Here is a 16,491-nt window from a genome sequence, read left to right on the forward strand (position 1 = left end):
AGTAGCTCCTGTTGCCTCTGGGACATAATTATGCTTGCAAATACAAAACCAGAAAAATCATAAGCTTAACACAGTAGACACTCTTGAAAGTTTCATCTCAGCATGAAGCTATGTTTTAATTATTATTTTTGCCTGCATTGTTCAGATTGACAGTGCACCAACTAGAATAAGTGCTTATCCTAGTTAATTCTTCATGAGGCTTATGTCACTGGAAGAGGCATTTAATTTATTTCATTTTTCTTTTCTTAAGCCAGCACCGACTAAGTGATTATCTATATACATTCAGCAAAGGTCTTACTACTTTAGGGCTGGATCCAAAGCCTGTTGAGTCAATTGGACGCTTCAAAGGTCTTTGGAACAGGCCATATTACAAGACAAAGGTAAGCTGTGATTTGTTTGAATACTTTGCAGAATAATAAAAAAACCCCTTATTTATATTCTACAACATTAGCAGATTTCCTATGTGATAGAGATTTTCTCTTCTTATGAACTGAATTTGGACACTCTAACATTCCCACATAGCTCAATAATAATTTTATATATGCACATATATATGCATGTTCAATTCCAACTGAAGATGAATAACATTATAATTTTTTTTTTCTAATACAGCCCTTGGAAATATGATTCTATGTTATACACACTGTTCTTACACCTGAACAACTGTCGTCTGTGTTGTGGGAGAAGATTTTCATATTTACTGATTTAATTAGATAATTACAATGATGCATTTCATATTGGAAAAAGTCACATATTTTGAAAACTACTGTGATGCTAGTTTGGTTCATCTTTAAAAAAAAATAACAAAACCAAAACCAAACCAAAACAAACCCCCAAACTAACCTTTTAAGTATCAACATAATGGTTATCTTTTACAATAGCAAATAAAAAGCTCGACTTCCAAGAATTAATGTGAGTTTTACCATGCCAAAATTAACCACAGAAGTGTTCTGCCTCCAGGTGTTAATGTGGTCATCTGGGAAACAAAACCCTATTTACAATTTTATAAAATATTTGTAATACAGTTCAGGACCCAGATTCTCCACATTGCAGAATAGTGCCCCAAAGTACTAGGTTGGTATAGTTTTCCTCAGTTTCCCTCAGAAATCTTCTTCATTTTGTATGAATAATAAAATATTCCATTAAGTCACTTCTCTTGTTCAAAACCTGGAAAAAAATAGATAGAAATAACAGCTCTGTTTTCGTACCAATGGGATAGTGGCAGATTCACAATAATCTGTCTGGGATCCCTGCTCGTCAATACAGTCCGAAATGACTCTATATTAAAGCAATGAAGTTTTCTGATTATGCAAAATACTCGAAAGCATTTTTAAATGGCTGATGAAATGCAGCAATAAGAACTACACCTACACCATGGGAAAAATAACTGTCCATACAAATGATGGACAATAACACCATCATCTGTAGACTTGCTGAGGGTACACTGTGCCCCATCATCATGAGCATTAATGAAGATGTTAAACAGGACTGGACCCAGTATTAACCCCTGGGTTACACTGCTAGTTAGTGGCCTCCAACTGGACTTTGTGCTGCTGATCACCACCCTCTGGGCCTGGCCATTCAGGCACCTTTCAACTCACCTCACTGTTCATCCAGCCCATAGAGCAACAGCCTGTCTATGAGGATCTTATGAGAGAAGTTGTCAAAGGCTCTGCTGAAGTCCAGTAGACAATATCCACTGCTGCCCCTTTGTCTACCAGGCCAGTCGTTTCACTGTAGCAGTTTATCAGGTTGGACTTCCCCTTGGTGAAACCATGCTGACAATTCCTGATTATTTTCGTGTTGTTAATGTGCCTGGAAATGCTTTCCAGGATTAGCTGACCCATTGCCTTCCCAGGGATCGTGGTGAGGCTGACTGGCTTGTAGTTCCCTGGGTCCTCCTTGTCCTCTTGAGGATAAGAGTGACATTTGCTTGCCTCAAATCTTCAGGCACTTCTCCCAGTTGCCACGGTCAATCAAAGAATGGCTTCACAGTGACATCTCCCTCAGCAGTCTTGGGTGCATACTGTTAGAGCATGTGTATGGGCATATATATGTCCAGTTTAATTAAGTATTCCTTGACCTGAACATCTTCCACCAAGGGTACATCTTCCTTGCTCCAGCCTTTCCCCCAGATCCTTGGGACCTGGGATTCTTGAAGGCCAGCCTTGCTAGTAAAGACTGAGTCAAAGAAGGCTTTCAGTTCCTCATCCTTTACCATGTCCTGTGCAATCAGGGCACCCCTCTTCATGGAGCAATGGGCCCATGTTTTCCCTAGTCTTCCTTTAGTCTCCTAAACATACTGGTATGTTAGGTTTACCCAGAACTGTTCTTCGACACTGAGGTCATGGCAGATGCCCATCATATTATATTATATTCCTCTAGCTTTCTAGAACAGTGTGGCTACAAACAGGCTACCTGTTAGTAACCGCTCCTGGCTATTACTGTTAAAGAAATCTCAGAGTCACTGTAGACAGCTCTCTGAAAATATCAGCTCAGTGTTTAGCACAGGTCAAAACATCAAAATAGAATAATCAGAGTTGCTTAGAAAGGAACAAAGAACAAAACAGAAGTCATCATTATACTACAGCATGCAACAATGTGTTTTCATCTTGAATACTGCATCTTGTCACCCTGTCTCAGGGAACACACATAGAACCAGAAAACGTTTCAGAGATAGGTAACAAAGATGGTCAGATTTGGCTGCAGTACAGGAGAAGATTAAACTGCTTAAAGCTCTTCATCCTGGAAAAGAGATAACATGACAAAGGGACACAAAGTCATAGCTTGCAGAGAGAGTGTAACTAAGGAGCAGTTGTTTGCTGCTTCCCAAAAACTAAAAAGGAGAGGGTACCAAATGAACAAACCAGGCAGCAGGTTTAAAACAGACGTCCTTGCTGGACTGTGGACCTGCTTCCTTGTTTTGCCTTGTCTGGGGTGGTCAGTGGATCCGGTTATCTCCCCAGCTCTGCCTATCACATACAGATGCTGTGGGCTTGGATGCTGGTGGCCAGGGCAATGCCTGCCCTGCAGCTGCCGGCAGCTCCTGGCCAACCTGCCTGGTGAAGCCCTGCTTCTGCTCCTTCCCGACAGTGAATTTGTAATGTAGCCAGAAATTCCATACCTTACTGTATGGTAAAACTGTATATGTATAGATTTGCATCTCACGTGGATAAATATGACATACATCTCTTTTTTAAAAAAGATTTTGTGTTATTTTAAGGTTACTACTGTGAGAGTAGCATTTATATTATAATTAGTGATTAAGGCTACTGAGAAATATTTTTTCCCAATTAATGTTTGTTTTATGTGGGCAGTGTTAGACTTTCACATATTTCATATGTTTTATGGATATGTAACAAGATTATTCAGTTGAATGAATACATGATTCAAATCAAAGTAAGTATGGCTCCTGCAGAGTTTTGTTTCACTCATCATGACAGGTTACATGTATTTCAGAGAGAGTATAGGTCGTCATGAACACCTATACAATCGTGCCTGTGTTCCCCAGATTAGTAATTTGCAGTCAGAAAAGAAGGTTAGATCATCTGCTCTCGCTGTCTATGTGTCCTGTGCCACTAAAACTTGCCCACTTACTGTTGTGCGAGGTTTGCTGGGCACAGGGGCATGAGTCTGAATGAAACACGTTGAACACACTGCAAAGGGGTTATGGAAATCCAGAGATGGAAAATCAGTCATTTTTCTGCTGTGCTTTGTTCCCACAATTAATCACCTTCATAGTTAAGATATAAAAAAACCCAAACCAAACAAAAAAAACCAGCCAGCCAAAGAAAGTTGTTCTTAATTTGTCATTTGAATCTATCTGATCATGTCTCTCATCCATTGGCTCTTGTTCTGTCTTTGTCTGTCACAGAAGTCTTCAGTATCTTTTCACTGCGAAGGTGCTTATACACTGTAATTGGACAACAGTCTAACCCTCCTTTTAATAAACTATACTTACTGAGATTTGAGAAGTTTTATTGAGATTTGGGAAGTTTTACTGAGATTTCTTACTGTTAGGAAGTTCCTTGATCTCTCACATAATTTTTACAGCCGTCTGCTATGGTCTGTCTAATTTTTCAAAATGCTTTTAAAAATGCACATTATAGAAGTGTATGAGTTATTCAAAAAATAAATCCTTCTGTGACAAATTCAGAATTAAAGCATGTCATTAAGCCCAACCATTACTTTATTACATTATTTTATATCTAAAAACTGAGTATGTGCTTTGTCAAAGCTCTGTTTTGGCAAACTGCATTGAATCATTTGGAATCAGTGACCATAATAGTTTCAAATCATTGTTTTTCAGGATAAAGCCTCCCACATTTGTAGGTATCACTTGTAATTCTTTCTTTGGCTTCATTAAAAAATGGTTTGATTGTTCCAGATTAGCAACAGGTTCTTATCACTCTATATTAATTCCATCCTCAATGTTATTTACTACATGCTAACCTTTTGGTTCTCATTTTTAATCAAAATGAATTTATGTTTCTAGCTGGAACTTTAGCAAAAATGTTAAAGCATATATGGTCTGCTGTCATTCCCTGCAAAACCTCAGTAGAAGATCTTCGATAACAGCTACTTTTTTGGTTCACCATCTATTTCTTAAGATCTTTAATGTGTGCTCTATTGTTTTGTTATTAAGAAAGTCACACTTTAACATTTCTTCCCACAAACACAAGTAGACTGCCAAAATTTCTTAATTAGCTTAACAAAAAATTCGCTATTAGAAAGCAGGTATTTTAGTTTGACAGCCTCTGCCTAATCGAGGGGATGTGCCGTGGCTACAGGCCACTGAAGTGTGGGAGCATCCTCAAGGCCATCCCTGGACCACGGTTGCTACTGGTCCCTTTTTGCTGTCAGGAGGACGGATGGTGGCAGCGCCCTCGCCGTGCGGCTGGCATGCTGTGCCAGGTGGGGCTGCCCCCCCAGACACCTTTTCCCTTTGGTAATGATTGACACAAGGCAGAAGGATCTTTCCAAGAAAGATCCTGGCTTCACCTGCTAGGAGAAGCAGATGGGATTTTTACACAGTCTGAATTCAAGGATAACATGGATGCTTTCTCTGTTAGCACTTCAAACCACTTAAGTAAGCACAGACATAACCTGTATTTCCTGGCTGGCTGCGAGTCCAAAGATGTAAGATAATCAGTTCCTTAATTCCCCTTGACTGCAGTACGGCTTTCTGAGTTTCGTTCTCCCCTGTGAAAGCAATTTAAATATTATCAGCCCCAGATTTTGGATGCTTAATCTTAAGCTCATAATGTTGGGCAGCATTCATGGGGAGCATCCCCGTTCTCCTCCTTGTTTTGCAGGGGTGGAATAAGAATTGAGCAGTAACAAGCTGGAACTCCTCAAACCTTACAAATAATTGCCAGGCACTGCTCCAGTTAACTGAGAAAATACTGAACCGAAATGAAGCAGCTTCACTGCATATCATGCTCTTCTTGATGCTGCCCTGCTTTAATGGCTGGGTGGATTCTATTTAAAAGACAAAAAAAAAAAGAGTTTTGTATCAGAATGATCTAAATATAATCTAAAATTATCTAAAAAGGATACTTTCAGGGCTATTATAGCCAATGTGAGCATCTTTTAATTTTCATCTTCTTAGAGCACCCACTGAATCAATATCTTTATTCCAATAAAACATTTACCCAAATAAAAGGCAGCCAGATCTGATTGGAATTGCTTCGACACAATTTGTAAATATGTTATTACTGATGTTGGTAATACTAATGGTATGTTGAACTATGCATGATAAAAATATGCAACAAAAATATATTCTTTGCCTGAAAATTTCTGAAAATGAGCTTCATGTAACACTAATGAGCTACCCTGCAACAACAAAATAGTGGACACAGTTTGAAAGGGAGGACTGTTAGCTTCAAAAAAGCTGATTAAAAATGTCAACACCAGTTTAGGATAAGCTATAAAAAATACCCAATATAATAAGAAGTATTATACCGAACACAATAAGAAATTGTTTCTTCAACATCATGCATAAACCAAGACTTGAGTAGATGCAATTAACTGGAATGTTCTTGATTCAAGCTCAGCCTGTATTTATAAATAAAGAGCTGGTTGCTCAAAAGATCAGGAATTAAGATTAACTTTCTGCTAGGAAATCTGTTCTGGGATAACTGAATTCTGTAGTGACATAGAAGTACATGCAAATAATTAATTAGCAATAATTCAGCTTGGAGAACTAATGCTTACCCTACATAACAAGGCAAAAGGTAGCATAACTGAAAAACATTATTATTCTTAGTTAGTAATATTTTTCTACATATTTTTCTTTCAGCCAGTATCTAACTTCTTCATTCTTACTGAAAATATTAGTCGTTCCAGAGTTATATGCAAAAATCCTCATTCTGCAAACATTTATGTATATGCTTTATATTATACAATCCAGTGCTAAGTTAAGAAAAGTTCTAGCTTCTAGGGACTTCAATTCTCAAATACTTCATTTAAAAATCAGCTTAAAATAAAACCAGTTTTTCCTGCTTAACAGACTGTACATTTTCATGTTAGCAGAATAAATAATAAATTAATGTGACAAGAGGTAGGATAATGTGAAGACTGAAATGCTGCATTTACAACTCTAACGTGTTTTCAGAAAAATCTGATCAAAGGCATTTTATGAACAGAAATTTTCCGTTTCCCTTTTGGGGTAAATTGTCTTTACTGTGCTAGGAGAAGTACTACTGGGAGCAGAGAATCTTGTTTTGAAATCTGTTTTCCTAGAGCGAGTGCTTTACTTTCGCAGTTTCATAGCCGTTAGTCTTTTTCCAGCACTAATCATGCAAGTGATGTCATAAAAAGTAACTTTTATAAGTTTTAATCACATATATTTCAAATCTCAAATAGGCTGTTCAGACAATACACTCTCTAGAAGACCCTATTATACCATGCGGTAGCATGTGATGAGGAGATGCTACATTTATTTTAGGAGAGAAAGAAATCTGTATTTCATTTGTTACACTGCTAACTTCACTTTAGGTAATTGCATTCAGCTTTATTATTGCCCAGAGCAATAACTGATTGTTAGTTATTGAAGTCTGAAATGATTTTCTCATTTCCCAGGGGAATCTGGAGATTTACATGGTGCACAGCAGTAACTAATAGATATAATCTGGTCATAATGTAGCCCTATAATGTGTTATTTACTTGTTGAGAACAGGGATGTTGAACATTTTAACATTTCCTCAAGAAGTGTGACAGATTTTACTCATGATATTTGAGCTTTAAGTGTGTACTACTCTTAGTTTCACAATGGTCGAAATGCCAGCAGCCATTAAAAGGTATATAAAACACGGGAGATCACACACCTGTACTTACCCGGCTGCACTGGAATTTGGGCAGATTTTATCCTTAATTTCTAAAATTTTTGCACATGGATTAAAAAACCTATGATAAGTAAAATTTCGTCAACAATTGATACTCATTGGTCTAACTTGGAATATTCTCATTATTTGAAGATAATTGCACTAGGACAGATAAAGGCTTTTATGGAGCAGAACATGCTTTCCTTGCTCTCTTCTGAACTGTTTGTATCTCTTTCAGTACCAGTGTATACACAACCCAGAGTATTTTCAGTAGCCGTGTGCCTTGTTTTATGAACATCCTGTGCCATTCTGTAGCCAAAGGACATTAAGGGTGTGTATTCACAAGCAAAACAGCCCTGGATGTATTCTGGAAGCAGCAGATCTTTCAAAGGTGGCATTAAGCTGCCTGAATAGAGGCACCTCATGCCACTTTGCATGCTGTGCTGTATTAGGAGCCTCCCCACAAGACTGACACATAAGGCACAGAGCCTGCAGGACATTTCGGTCTTCTGAAGCAGCCTGGTGAAATACCTTAGGGCACACCAGGTGTCTCGTGGCACCCCTTTTTAGTCAACAAACTACCCCTCTGAACATCTGCTGCATTTGTTCGGTGTCCAGCACAAGGGACTCCAACCTGTGATCTTCTTCGAGGCAGTAAAATAAACCTTAAATAACAATCACTTCAAACTTAACGCTTTTGTGGCCCAGATGTCTGCCTTTGAAGCCATATTCAGAAATAGTCTCTTAGAGAAAGAAAAAACAAACTATTCTGTAAACGGGTTAATTCTGTCTTGCTTAGTTAAAATACTCCATTTTGAGGTTACTGTAAAATGAAGTGTTAATGTTAGATAAACAAACCAATAATATGAAGTGAAGTAATCTTAGCCTTATAATATATACTGGCAATGCAGGCATGTTATACACAATACTCAAGTAGATAAAATACCAACTGCTGATTGTATAATAGTGGTAAACATGTTTTATTAAAGTTGATTTTCCTTTCCATCAAATATGAATGTTTTATGAAGGTTTCAAAGTATTCCTCATGGAAACATTAAGGAACCTGTTCTTCTCTCAGTCCCCAGGGAATTTGTGATGGTTATTCACATTAAACCTAATGAGAGTTACTGACATAAATACCTGGTGCATCAAGAGGCAACCAGGCTCTTAATCCTTCGCATCTTCGTCATTCTTTCTGCACAGGCTCCACCTCTTCCCAAGCTGCTTCTTCCATTCCTGGTGCTCATTTCCTCATACAAAAGCAGTTCTGCTAATGTGGGGGCACCTTCTGTAGTGCAGGAAGATTGCTGGAGGAAAATCCTTCTCCTTGACTAGTCATGCTGTGTTGCTTTTTTCTTCACTAGAGATAAATCCTATACCACATGGCTAAGATCTGGATGCCTTTTTAAAGTTTTATTGGGATCCTTATTGGATGGGGAGGGAATCAGAGATGTTTCTGCTCTCTGGATTCAGCTCCAGACTGTTTATTGTCAGAGTGGAAGATGAAAGGAAAGAGAGAAGGAAGAAAGCAGTAAAGTGAGGACTGCAGCAGAAAAAGAGGGGGAGTGATAAAGGACAGGACGGGTCTGTGCTCTGATAAAAACAAAATATACAATTAAGAGTTCAAAGCCATTCCTTGCCAAACAGCAATCAGAAAGAACAAAATAAATGAAATCCAAACACCACCATCCTCCCTTGACACACCAACCCTCACTGTTCTCCCTCCTTCCCAAAACCCGGAGCAAACAGCCAGACCTCTGTCCTGGAGTTAAGTGTCCCTTTAAAGCCTATGGGAGCTTTTCAGTGTGAGACGCTTGACTGACAGTTCCCTCTCTGTCTCAAAGCACAGTCCAGAAGGAAGGTGCTTCGTTTGTTCAACTTGTCATATGCTAGCCTAGCTTCACTGCTTCATCTGCATCTGCACAAACTATAAATAAAATTACCTAAAGCAAAAAAACTGGGTTCCAGCGGGTAATTTTACATATTACACTGTAATGGATCACTACTGATAACACGTACTAAAAATGTCACATTTCACACTAAAGCCATACATCAGGTAACTCCTGCATTGGACCATCAGCCAAGGCCACATATATAATCACTAATAGATTATGGCTTGAAATTTTTTTTAAGGATATTAGTCAAAATTAAAATGACTCACTATCTCTAAATCTTGTAGTGCCATTTGTCTTCCTGTATTTTCATTCTGATCTCCTGTGCCTCCAGTTGTGCTACATTCTCTGCTAGTTCTTTTTTCCCACCTCTGTCACCTCCATGAAGCTCTTTCCATCCCTTTTGTTCGTGCACTTGCATATTGTAGAGAGTTCCTGTATTACAGAACCTTTCAAGCTTTTTAGTTAGCTTATAATGATAGCTGTCACTGCAGTACTTCTGCCCTTTTACTGATCCAGACTCCCTCAAATTGGCCCTTTTAAATTGTATCAGGATTTATTTTCATAAGTAAAAAATCTATACAGCACTAGAAAATAAGCTTTTGAGAACTTGTCGTATAATAGCTTACCTTGTGAGTTTGCTTTCTCTAATTATTGTCCTTGGACAATTTCTGCTATAGCTATGTGCATCTGTCTAGTTCAAAGCAGCAGCTCTCAAGTCTTAATATCAGAATCACTTTTTCTATGCTACTTATAACTCCGTCACTCCATTTTGTGTTTATCATAGCTCTCTGCACCCCGATATTAGTTTCTCTTCTGGTGAGACCAATTCTACAAGACTCAGCAGCCATAGTTCAGAAGAATTAGATTAACCTGGAACAGGCAATGAAAAGCTTTGGATGCTCAGTTAATAAGAAATATTTTGCATGGCAGTGAATTAGAGGATTGGAGTTTGGTGGGATATATGCCAAGGGAATGGAAATGCCTGGTAGGAAAATACTAAAGATAGATGATAATGCTAGTTGAATAACAAAAAGAGTACGGTAATACTTTTATAAAAGAGTAATACAATGACAAATCTCACCATGGATGGTTTTTATTTGGTTATTAAGAAAATTTGTAATTATCTGAGACAAGAAGGACTGGAGTAGCTTTCAATGGAAGCACTTGTAGCAAGAAATCCAACCCTTTTTAAGACAGACATTAAGGAGAGTGCCTGGTGTGGTGCTTGTGATAGCCAGAATGTAGACTTAGTGATCCAGGGGACTTTATTGTTCCTTGCTTTTTTTTTCAATGACCGTGAAAACTTATCTGGGAATGCTATATCCCTCTCTTGGGTGCTATATAAACAATCACCTCTGCTGTGTGGCTTTATGTTGCTCCCTTCCAGTCCATCCAAAATGCTGCTAACATTTACTTCTCTGAACATGTCCGTCTGATGAGATCAAGGTCATCTTTTTGTATTTTAAATGTATTAGAAAAACAGACTTAATTTAGTGGTCTTTGTTTTCTTCATTACTAAACAAAGTAGGAATCAAAATACATGATCCTTGCTGATGCCTTAAGGAACCAACTCGGTAAGACTAATTTTATTGAAGCTCCAACAACCTATTGGATAAATATGTCAATACTGTACATATCCTTTTTGGCTTGCTACCATTTTCCTGCTTCAGACAGTTTAACTCAGCAAATAAACTAAGTACACATTAACTATATTGACTGTCAGGTGAATAACTTATCAATTATACATACCTAAGTTAGATTGCATTATCAATAAAGAAAACAAGACCTATTAAAATCAACTTTTAAAATTAACTGTTGCAATGCTTACTGCTCTTTGGCATTCTCAGGCAGTGTGTTAGAGCTATAAAAAATTATTGGCTTCTTCATTTCCAGAAGATACTTTATTAGAAAAAGTGCTTTATTTTGGAGGCTGACAAGGAGGTCTTCAGCTGCTGAACCAACTTGTGCAACTAGCAGGGCAAAGCTCCCTCTGCTGAATTCAGTTCACAGCTTTTTATGACACTAGTAATTTTGGATGCTGTTTTAATTTATCAGAAATTGTTTTATTATCTCCTCACACCCCGTGCCCACTCCTTTCTTCTTACTAACTTTCTGAATTAAAGAAAAGAAATATCGAAGTGGTTGATTATTTATCTGCCCATGCGAAGGACTCCGCTTTCCTTCAAAACATACCTAGACCTCTTCAAGATTTGCACTGAAATATGACTGTGTGTTTCCTAACATACTCTACAAGGATACCAAAGGTCAAGTTCTTTATAAGGATGGTCATAAAAATTTCCCTAGACCTTGAGATACAAATTCTAACACCATATCTCTTCACTCTCTAAAAGGGCATGTGATAGCAGAATTTATCAAAGGATAAGGTGACAAAGCCTTTGGTATTATTCATGTTGTCTTCCATTAAGCTACTCAGGAAAACAAGATATTTTGAAAGAATAGAACAATATTTTTGGTGATGGCAGGGAAGCCACCTTAGTATTCTTGTAATGACTAACAGTAAGCTTTATTAGTAATTATTCAGCAAGGTGAGAGCCATCACTGTGGAACACAAGCACTTTCAGGAAGGAAACATCACAATCTCTGGGTACATGGGACCATAACTCCCAACTATACACAGGCTTTACATAGTCTTCCTTTCATATGTTACGTGTTAGGCTGGCACTGTTTGTTTACAGCAAAATATTGCAGTTCTTCTGACTGTATCATTTTTAATTGACCAATTTATGAGTAAAGCTGAACTACACAAAAATGTTGTTTTTCCAGGCTTTGGGGGATTATTAAATGACCTTGTCATCTCCTGGAGGATAACAAAAAACAATGTTTTGCAGTTAAAGTGAGGGGTTTTGTTTTCCCTGTTGAAAATTGCCTGTTGTTTTTATTATTGTAAGAACTGGTCCACTGAACTTAGCACAGCCTCTGAGGTCTCAGTGAGAATCCTATGATTAATGAGGTAGCCATTAATGTCAGTAGATTGAACAACTGAAATCTGATTATATTAAAGTGCTTCCCAAACATTAGGGTCACATTAACAGTTTATTGAAACAAGCTGATAAAATCTAAAATGGTCATCTAATTCCCTAGGGTTCCTAATTGTTGCATGATAAATCACTCTGTAGAGAAATCTATTACAATGTTCCAAATGAGAAAATGTAATTTACTGTACCATTAGTGGGGTGTTTGAAGCACATCAGTTCTTTCATGGGGGAGTTTTGCCAGAATAAGACAAAACTCTGTATATTACTTTTGTTTGTTTGTTTGTTGTTTGTTTGTTTGTTTATTTTACATCAAGATAATGCTCATGCCTTGAGCTGCCTAAATCATGTAAGAAAAACGAGACATCTTATGGAAACAAATCATCTGACATTGACTTGCAAGTCTATTACTAAAGGTCCAGCATGAATGAGCATTCATCTATGTTTATGGTATTACTCTACTTACAAGCACGTTTTTGCAGAGATTAAAGTTTTTATGACTCAATTATGATGGCTTCTTAAAGGGAAAGAATCAGCTGGAAATTTGCACTTTTCTGGTTTCAGAACCTTAGATGCTGAAAAAATTCTCTGCACAGAGGACCTGAGTTACTCAAATCAATGTCTGCAGGATCAGGTTCAGTCTTCATAGTTTTTTCTCCTTTTGGTGTCAAAAACTCCCACATACTCACCTGTGTTTACATATTTCCTTTCCCAAATTTATTCATTGTATAATTTTATTACACTCATTCTGTGCTTAGGTAGAATTTGAGCTTCAAAGATTAATATTTATATTTCATTTTGCAATAGTAAATAATATGGGTTTAATACTTCATAGTTTATAAAATTTATTTCTGTGTTTGAAGGCAAAGCTTATCATTGCTGTTGTGTTTGGACCTTTCCCAAATTCACAGAAAAGTGAAAAATGCATTACAAGTAGAAAGGCCTGGATAGATAGGCAGATATCCTCAAAACTAGGTGTCAGACAAAAAAAAATGAAACTAAGACATTCTAGAGACTTGTCCACAGAACTGGGGAAAAGAGTTGCTGAAGGACTGCCGACCCACTGTTGACTTAAGCACCCTTATTTTTCTTCAGTCACACTGGAGAAGAAATGGCACATGGTGAGGGACAAAAGTTCTGGGGTGGAGGGGTAACAAATATCTGAATGATGAGCATCTCAACATGCTCTTGTTTAGTGGTAACCCCAGTCAAGCAGTCACGATGGCCATGCCCTTAACTTGCAGTGAGAATGAAAAATTAGTTTAGGTCTCAACAGAACTATTATTAGAGGGGAAAAAAATCTCAGCTTCTGCCCTTTCATGAACAGAGTGCTAAAATATTGTAAAAATTAGTGACTGAATGGGTCAAAATGTTGGCATTTACACCTGGCATCCTACCAGTAGGGACCTAGTTTTTCTTGAAGTGTGTCATTCTACCTGTGACAAAATTTTATTCACATTGCATATGAAGAGGAAACTTGTACATGTTCTACATACAAAAAGATGGGTGCAGGATGTGGAATTATTAGTACTGCTTGCAGCATGGCAGCATCTGGGAATCTCAGCTGCACAGCAGAGTTCTGTGTACAAGGACAGGCACAAACACAGGAGAAAAAGACACATTTCAGTGAATTTCAGAGGATAAAAGAAGATAGGCAGATGGATGTAAGGAAGTTAAAGGGAACATTAAAACAAGTAGCAGTCTCAGCGTTGTTTGCTGTAGGTTACACAGAAAAGGAGAATTCTAGGCTGGCTGTGCAGAGAATAATAAGGTGCAGCTTTGTGAAAATTTGCTGTTCCCAGAGAAAACACATCTGGAAGAGGAATTACGGCCACTACTTCTGTTTTATACAATGCCTCAGTGGTCAGAATAGCCTCATGGGAAACTCAAGTGCAATTTGCCAGCCTTAGTGGTGTGGAAGTCAGGTTGAAGAGGATTCCGAATCATTTTTGAACAGAAAATCCCTAGATTTTTGAAATGGAAGAGACAAGAAAAGAAATAAGGTGGCAGTTGAAGGGCAGCCTTTTTTAAGATGGGAAAATAATTGTTTTTGTAGTGAGAGAAAGGAGCAAGATGAGATTAAACAAAAGCAGAGAGTATTTGAGTCACCATCTTGAAGGGGGCTCAGGGGAGATCAGGCATCAGGCTTAAAACAAAATACATATTTAAATTGTGGAACTCATTGCTACAAGATACTGTGGAGATAAAATGTGATTTTTTTTTTAATTTCAACTAGAGACTACACTTTTGTGTAAGGTAGGTCCATTAGTACCTATTAAACATGACTGACCCAAAGGAGCCTTTGGCTTAAGAAGTCACTAAACGACAGTGGGTTTTATTTTCTTTTCCTTACCACCAGCTTATTACTTTGCTTTCGATATAAGACACTAAGTCCTGAACAAAAATATTCACTAAAGATGATGAACATACCAGTCTTTACATGATGCTGATGAAAATACCAGACTTTCATGGGCCCTTTTGATACCACTGGAATGGGTCTGCCTGATCTTTCTGAGTGACTGGACCCTGCCCAGACTGAGTAGAAATCACAGTTCCTTTTTAACCTCTCATATCTTCCCATGGCCTGATGGGGCTCAGGGATCCAGCTGCCTTTCCCCAGTCACTAAGACCAGAGGTGAAACTGCATGAGATCCAGACCACTACATTATATCTGCTTTCTCTTCCCTAGGCTGGGCAGCTCTTGGTTGTCATCTCCATTCATTTTTGGTCCTTGTCTTAACTTTGTTCTTTCCATTTGATCAACTGTCTGGCCACACTGCAAAACAGGGAAGAGGAAAAATGCAAGGTCCCAGGAACCATTAAATTTCGCTGTGGAATACTTGTTAGAATAATGCATTACTTTGTGTGTGTTCGTATATGTGTTTGTGTGTTTGTTCGTTTCCTGAAATGAAGAGATGGGATGGAAAGGTTAAAGAAATTGTGTAGAGATCAGATGAAGAGCTTCATCTGAGGAAGGAGAAAGCAAAGGCAAGCCAAGAAAAGGAGGCAAATCAAGGAGCGTGAATCAGCATGTTTCTGGTTCAGATTCAGCTGTGATTGAAGTTATTCCAGTGTAGTTCTGATTTGCATCAACATCAATTTATTATTCAGTTTGGGAAGCCCAACATAGTTTGGATGAGTTTGGAAAATTAATGACAAAAAAATGGAGAGAGGCATGTGACAGAGACTGGGCTGCATGGCCAGGCTTCTGTCAGGGAGAAGCTTCTGCTTTTCTCTTCTCACCCTTGTGAATTCCCTCTGTCTTCTCAAATCTGACACATGGGGTAGAGGATTTGGAAAGAAGTATTGCAGCACAACATGTGAAGATCATCTGGTGCCATGACCATAACACCGGGATTAGGGTAGAGAGAAGGGAGAAGGTTAAAGTCTCCATTGAGTGTGTCAATTTAGGAGGGCTTTTTTTTTTAGGTCCAAATTTGCCTTATGCCCATACAAGGAGTAATGCAGTGTACCTTCAGACTCACCATTGTACTTGAGGAAATATTTTTCCTCTTGCTGGAAACAAAGTTGAAGGCACACACAGAGACCCTATCTGGGTGGTCCACCTACAGTGTGGCTTCAGGATCCTCCACCAGTTTGTGCATATATGGTGTATGCCTGGGACTGGCACCTTGTCTGAATCTCCTGGTCATTGAAGCCGTAATGTGGACTTGAAGTACTGGACCCATACAAGGTCCCAGCAAATCAAACCCCTGTCCTTTCTTCTTTCTGTCATACCAGTTAGTAATGTAGACCTACCCTTAGCGTCCCCTGCTTTCTTGTCTTTGTAAATCCACATCAGTCAAAACACAACATAGAGGAACAGAAAAAACACATAAATGAAATACACAGGTCGAAGTGCTGAGCCCAAGCAGTCACTGATGGAAGTAACAGCGCCCAGGTCTCTGCCTGGAGGACAGGTCTGAAGATCCAACCAGCCTCCCACCATCTCTGACTAATTTTCTCTCCCATGCAGCAGACAAGAAGTGGGAAGAGGGGATGGAAAGGCTGTGGAGCTACCCCATGCAGCACAAACTTAATGTTCCATAACACTAGGTCGTCATGCTGGTTACCTTAAAAACCTGCCTCTCACCCCGGAGGGACACTGATGGGATTTGTGTTTATACTCACTGCATTACTGGGCATCCTGAAGAATTGGTAAGAAATAAATAAATAAGAAAATAGAGTAATAACAAAATAACAAATTAGCAGACTGTTTCCCTGACAGTGACTGATTTCCTAGACCATGTGATGTTAATTCACTGCACAGCTATTGGT

The sequence above is a fragment of the Caloenas nicobarica genome, chromosome 2 (genome assembly GCF_036013445.1).
Source record: "Caloenas nicobarica isolate bCalNic1 chromosome 2, bCalNic1.hap1, whole genome shotgun sequence".
NCBI classification, from domain to species: Eukaryota; Metazoa; Chordata; class Aves; order Columbiformes; family Columbidae; genus Caloenas; species Caloenas nicobarica.